Source organism: Euprymna scolopes, chromosome 13, assembly GCF_053919585.1.
Source record: "Euprymna scolopes isolate OS-2025 chromosome 13, ASM5391958v1, whole genome shotgun sequence".
Lineage (NCBI taxonomy): Eukaryota > Metazoa > Mollusca > Cephalopoda > Sepiida > Sepiolidae > Euprymna > Euprymna scolopes.
The window spans coordinates 105,919,595-105,926,010 of record NC_136494.1 but is presented as its reverse complement, the minus strand read 5'-3'; positions in this window follow the sequence as shown (position 1 = coordinate 105,926,010).

Genomic DNA, 6,416 nt, shown 5'->3' with positions numbered 1-6,416 from the left:
CGAAAGTCGTTGGATAATACCGAGTGAACGGAAATCAATAACCAAAACGACCATGAAAACAACCTACCCTAATTAATTCATAACTTTTACTATCTTTATCAACGAAAACCGTCTGTCTTTACCGAGCGAATGGAACTCATTGCAAAACAAAAAAACACCAAATAAACACCCTACCCTAATAAATTCATAATTTTTACTATTTTTAATACTTTATTTTCTTTTCCAACTGTTTTTTTTTTTAAGTTTTTTTTTTTTTTTTTTTTTTTTTTTTACATTAAGTCCACCTCCTCAATTTCCTTTACAGTGACGACTATTAAAAGTTTTCTAGTACGCTAAATACAAAAATTTCAATTAGATTTTGTGGAGACAAGTAATTTTCGAGATATAAAGACCTGTATTATGCACAAACAAATTAGTAATGCGTGTAAAAAAAAAAACAATTACAAATTTTTACTTTTTTGATTAATTATATGTCAAGACCAGCTTTCGGGGCGGCCAGTGAATATCTCGATACCTAACTTGTCTCTGCAAAATTGCAATGAGATTTTTTTATTCAGCATAGACGAAAATCTATAAAAGTCGACATTTTAAAGAAATGTGTGGATGTGGACCTATTGTAAAAATTTACCTTTTTTTTTTTTAGATTTTGTTTCTTACATTTAACTTTTTTTTCACTTTTGTTTCTTTTTGTGTACGGAAAGTTATACATCTAGCAAATAAAAATAATTTACTGTTATTCTTTGCCAGCCTATTACGTTTATACGGTCAACAATAAGGGATTTTCTACTGACTAAACCCAGCTTAAATGTAAACACCCCAACCTTCCCATAAGAATGGCTTTCTGAATAAACACCCCCAACCTGCACATGTTAAGAACGGCTTCCTAGGTTGGGGGTGTTTATTCTGAAAGCTGTTAGTTTCAATTTTAACATAGCATCTTAAATCATTTTTTTTTTAACTTTCAAAATCACTAGTATATATTAATATTCGGTACGATGTGATAGAGAATGGCTCTATAATAATAAACATGAAATATGCATGGATTCAAATATATTTAAGTGCATTTTACTATTGGGCGGCCAGCTAAAATGTGTGTGTGTGTTAGTTTTGGAAATTCTTATGAATCCACCAGAATTTCAACATAATTGGAGTTGATACTAAGAATATAATAAAAAACTAGACTTCAACCCATTCATGGTTGACAGACTGAAAACAAACTACTTCTATGAATTAAATAAATAGTTCAAAATTACATAGAGATTTATGAGTTCAACAAGACATACCTGACGAAGGCTAAAATGCTGTGAGAATAACATCCAAGATAACAGTAGAATTATGAAAAAGAATTTCAAAAAAATATTTGGGCAAATATACCTGGTGAACCAAGTGCAAGAGAAATATAAACAATTGCACTTAAAGAGTTGGTTCAAATCTTAAAAAGATCTCTTGGTTGGTGTGTCTGAATTAACAAGTGTTTGGCACCTGACTGAAAGCCCCCACCCCTAACAAAATATCATTAGCATAACTTCAGGATCATCTTCCTTAGGCTTAAAGGAGCTTCCATGTGCGTGTTCTGGTGCTTTTTATAGTAGCATTCCATTACTAGTCACATTTCTGTTTGTGTGACATACCCCCACCCATCTATGGTTTATGGTTATCATTTTTATTTTCTTGTATTTAGTTTTTTGTACTTGGTACCTAAAAAAAGGGGGAAACATCGCTTCTGACAGGGCATGAAGCCACTTGAAGTAAGGAACTAATAAAGAATGAAAAAAAGACATCTATAGGCCTTAGTTTTGAAAAGACAAAGAGTATATGCAGGAAGAAAACAATCAGTAGAAAGAGTTTTGCTAGTCTGCAGTTTTTTTTTTTTTTTTTTTTTTTTTTTAAGAAGATATTGTAACAGGAAGCTGTATCAAAACAGCAAATTGATGAAGACTACTCGAGCTGGAACAAAGGAAGCAGGAAATAAATCAGACAATTCTGAATAACACATGCCATAATAGTATTTATAGAAAAGACTGAGACTAGCAACATTACGCCTGTGAGAGAGAGGGTGCAAAGAAGAAGAAAGGAGAGAGCCAATCAAATTAGATATGTTTCTGCACTTTATCAAGAGCCGTCAAATGTGATAGAGATTCACTAACAAAAATAGGATAACAGTACTCCATACATGGTCTGATAGTAAACGTGTAGAGTTAGAGAATAGCCTTAGACGTGAGAAAGTGTTTAGAATGACAGAGTTTACGTGAAACAAAAAGATCAATGGATCTAATACATGAACTTCAAGAAAGATTGGATCAGAAAGAAAGAAGTTTCTGAATAGATATCTCCTCAAGAGCAGCGCCATCAACGAATCTCAGGAATAAAACGGACGCCCCTATGACTGAAAGACGGGAGCTACAAATTATTGCTTAATTGTATTGTTCAGAATATTCTCATCTTGGTTTCTATGTTCACATTTCCACTGACATGATTTCTCACCTTCAGGTTTATCGTTACAAACTTTTGAATCTTTTGCTCCAACTTAAGAACCTTGACGGATTTTCAAATTGGACATGGTTAAGAGCATTGCTTAACCATCAGTTCTAAGTGACAGATTCGTAGATATTAATGCTTTAATCCTTTCTTACAGTCAATAATAGGACACAAAATTAATGTGTGCCCAGTCATGGCTGACAGAGCAGCAACAATCTACCTAAATGTATTATTAAATAAAGGAATCAGTACAATGATTCCTAACAGATTTCCAAGTTCAAAAAGATGCACCTGAAGAAAGTTGGAAGTTACATCAGCCAAAGCGTTGTGAACACAACAAAGATGAGGATAGTCATTCAATAAAAATGTTTTCGATTACTTTAAGTGCAGAGATTTTAGAACAAATGGAATTGAGAATATCTGCTTTTCATGTTTTATTGAAAAATAAAATTAAGCCATTTTTGTTTAGCAAATTAGAATTCAAAACAAATTACCACGAGTCATAGAATTTAGTTAAAAGGCTCTGATGTGTCTTAACATAATATACATTAGTATACATGGAACCCGTTTGTTAGGTTAACTTTAAAAAGATTAATCCTTTTATGAATTATTTTTTTAAAACAAATTCTACATACCTGATCTAACTTGTTCTTGAACCATGTGCCTTCAAGTTGAGCTAACTTCTTGACCAATAATGAAGGTAAAATATGTTCCACAATGTCCTGAACTCACAAAAGCATATACCGGGTGGCCCAATTAAAAGTAGCCCAAACTATCTAATCGTTCTCTTAACGACAAACTGACACACAAGACAAAATGCAATTCTTTTTCCAACAAGATGGCGCTACATGCCACACATCAAATAGGTCACTGACACAAGTTTATGACATGTTCACGGAAGAGAGACCAATAAGGAAAGGGTAATGGCCACCATGTTCCCGAACCTGCCGTCATGTGATTTTTATCTTTGGGGGACTTTAAAACAAAAAGTTTATGCAAAGAATCCTCACAATCTAGACCAACTAAAGGAGAACATTCCCAATGCTATAAGGAGAATCAGCAGAGAAGATTTACAGACAGCATCTGCAAATGTTTTTAAACATGCCCAGAAATGCATAAATGTCAACGGGGAGCACTTCCAGCATCTTTTATAACTCTACAGGTAATTTAAACAATAAAAGAATGTTCCTCCTATTACATTTTCTAGGCTACTTTTAAGTGAGCCACCCTGTAAAAATTGGTCAAATTTATGAATAACTTTTCTATTTGTTAGAGAATAGCAATGTGCATGAAATAGTTAAAAAAAAAAAAAAAAGTGTTAATATTTTCTTTATTTTTTTAGTTGGGAAATCACGTTATTTTGCTTCACAAATTGATTCTTACCTTGAAAACATTGATCAGATGCAATGAATATCATTGTTGTTCTTATGAAAATGATTTAAGCGAATGTTTTCAATTGAAAACCATGTTTAATTTTAGAAGAGTTTACAGTGAGTAGCTAATCTGTATAAGTCTTAAACTTTAAAAGTTTGCGGACAAAGAGCAAAGATCATCCTCGTGTGGATAAAAAATTGTGTGAGAATTCCAACAGATCCAATATTTTTATGGAGTGGTTCCAGTTTCTGATTGGCTACTAGCAGAACATGGCTCTCTTTTATTAGTTAGTTCCTATTGCTAGTATCTAAAAGTAGAACTTTCGAATATTCTTTAATCATACCCTTTATTATATGAAAAATATTGCAAAAGAATAAATTAAAAGAATTGGTATGGTCAAGTGTATCTCTCAAGCCTTTGGGAAAACAAAAACAAAAAATGTAATTTTAACTGAAAAAGGTTTCCTTGAAACAAAGTATCAATTAGTCTACACAAAATGGGGTACTTATCAGAATATGGACGGTGCTAAAACTAATGTTTCGTTGGTTATGTAAAAAAAAAAAACAGAATGCATCAAAATACTTAGCCAATGAAATTGCAGCGGCTAACAATTGGCAAATGTGATAACAATATTATGGAGATAATTACGGATAAATTTGCAAAAATTGCTTCAACTCAGAGGAATCCAATAGAGTTGACACATGCTTCAATCTTCAGAAGCAAATATTGAATTTTGTTAAGAGATGGAACTTATAGGCGAAAATGAAGAATTGACAAACGTGATTTAAAAAGAAAAATGATTTAAATACAAGTACGCTTGGAGGTGCACAAATGCCAAAACAAACTGAGCCTAATCTAGTCAGACGGGTTCAAATAGAGTAGGTAATGAAAAAAAATTTTTCTTCAGCATTTTTTGTCAGTTTACATAAACTGTTGAAATATGCAGATGATAACAAGACCAGTTTTCTGCATAAGTCTCCAAAATGGAATAAAAATTATATAAAACTACTGCAGAAATCGAACCCATGCCCTCTGCAATTCCACTTTAAGAGTAGGTAAAACAAAAGCTTACATGAAAACACTTTTTTTAAAGATATTACTTTCACATTTGTGGCTTGAGATAATTTACAAACTAACAGGACAGTTCTGAGATAAAGTGCGCAAGTCAACAGCTAAGGGAAGACAAATGACAGAGTGCAAACACTGAACCAATTTTAGAATTACTCAGGAACATTTGGCGGATAATATTTACAACAAATTATGCAAGACAGAAACTGGCATCGCTAACTGATGATATGACATTCCAACAACTAGTTCTTCACACAAATTTTATATTATCTATATATATATATATATATATATATATATATATATATAAATGTAAATTTGGTTCGTTAAAAGTGAATAAAACCATATTTCTACGTTACCAATTTATTTGACATTTTCAGACAACCCATCTTTATAGTCGAGGGATGTTTTTATGTTATCAAAATAAATTTATCTCGCGAATTATTAAAATATTAAATAAAATAAATATATTTTTTTAACCGTTAGTGCGAATCTGTTCTGTTGATAAAACTGAACTTCTGGTTCGATTCATTTCACAGCCACGAATTGACGAAAGATTTCATTTTCTGTTTACTCGATAAGTAAAAAAAAAAAAAAAAAAAAAAAAAACATAATTCATTTGTTTATCTTCTAAATTTTTTAATTTACACATTTTTTCTTTATTATATAAGGCCAAAATAAAAGTTTGTCGATTGCGTTTTGAGTTTTTTTTTGTTTGTTTTTCGATATAAGATTGGTTGGTAAAGTAGTTTTTTTTTTTGTCCGCGGTATTTTTTAAATCGTATTTCCAGGTTTAATTAGTTTTATGTTTTTATTCAATTGTAAGGTTAAAATACACCCTCCCCATGTTAAGAATGGCTTTTTAAATATTAACGTTATTATTACAACACGGATCACTCTCTGAATGTGTACTGTACTTTCACCTAACAATTTAATAAACAAAACATGGTACTTATGCAGAGAAATTACCATAATAATAGAATAGAATAACGTTATTTAGAAAGCCATTCTTAACATGGGGAGGACGTTTTGTTACTATTCTATACTTTCACCTAACAATTTAATAAACAAAAGATGGTACTTATGCAGAGAAGATACCGTGCTGAAATAACGCTATTAAAAAAAAACATAATTCATTTGTTTATCTTCCAAATTTTTTAATTTACACATTTTTTCTTTATTATATAAGGCCAAAAAAAAAGTTTGTCAATTGCTTTTTGAGTTTTTTTTTTTTTTGTTTTTCGATATAAGATTGGTTGGTAAAGTAGGTTTTTTTTGTCCGCGCTATTTTTTAAATCGTATTTCCAGGTTTAATTACAGTTTTATTATGTTTTTTTATTCAATTGTAAGGTTAAAATACACCCTCCCCTCCCCATGTTAAGAATGGCTTTTTAAATATTAACGTTATTATTACAACACGGATCACTCTCTGCATGAGTACTGTACTTTCACCTAACAATTTAATAAACAAAACATGGTACTTATGCAGAGAAAGT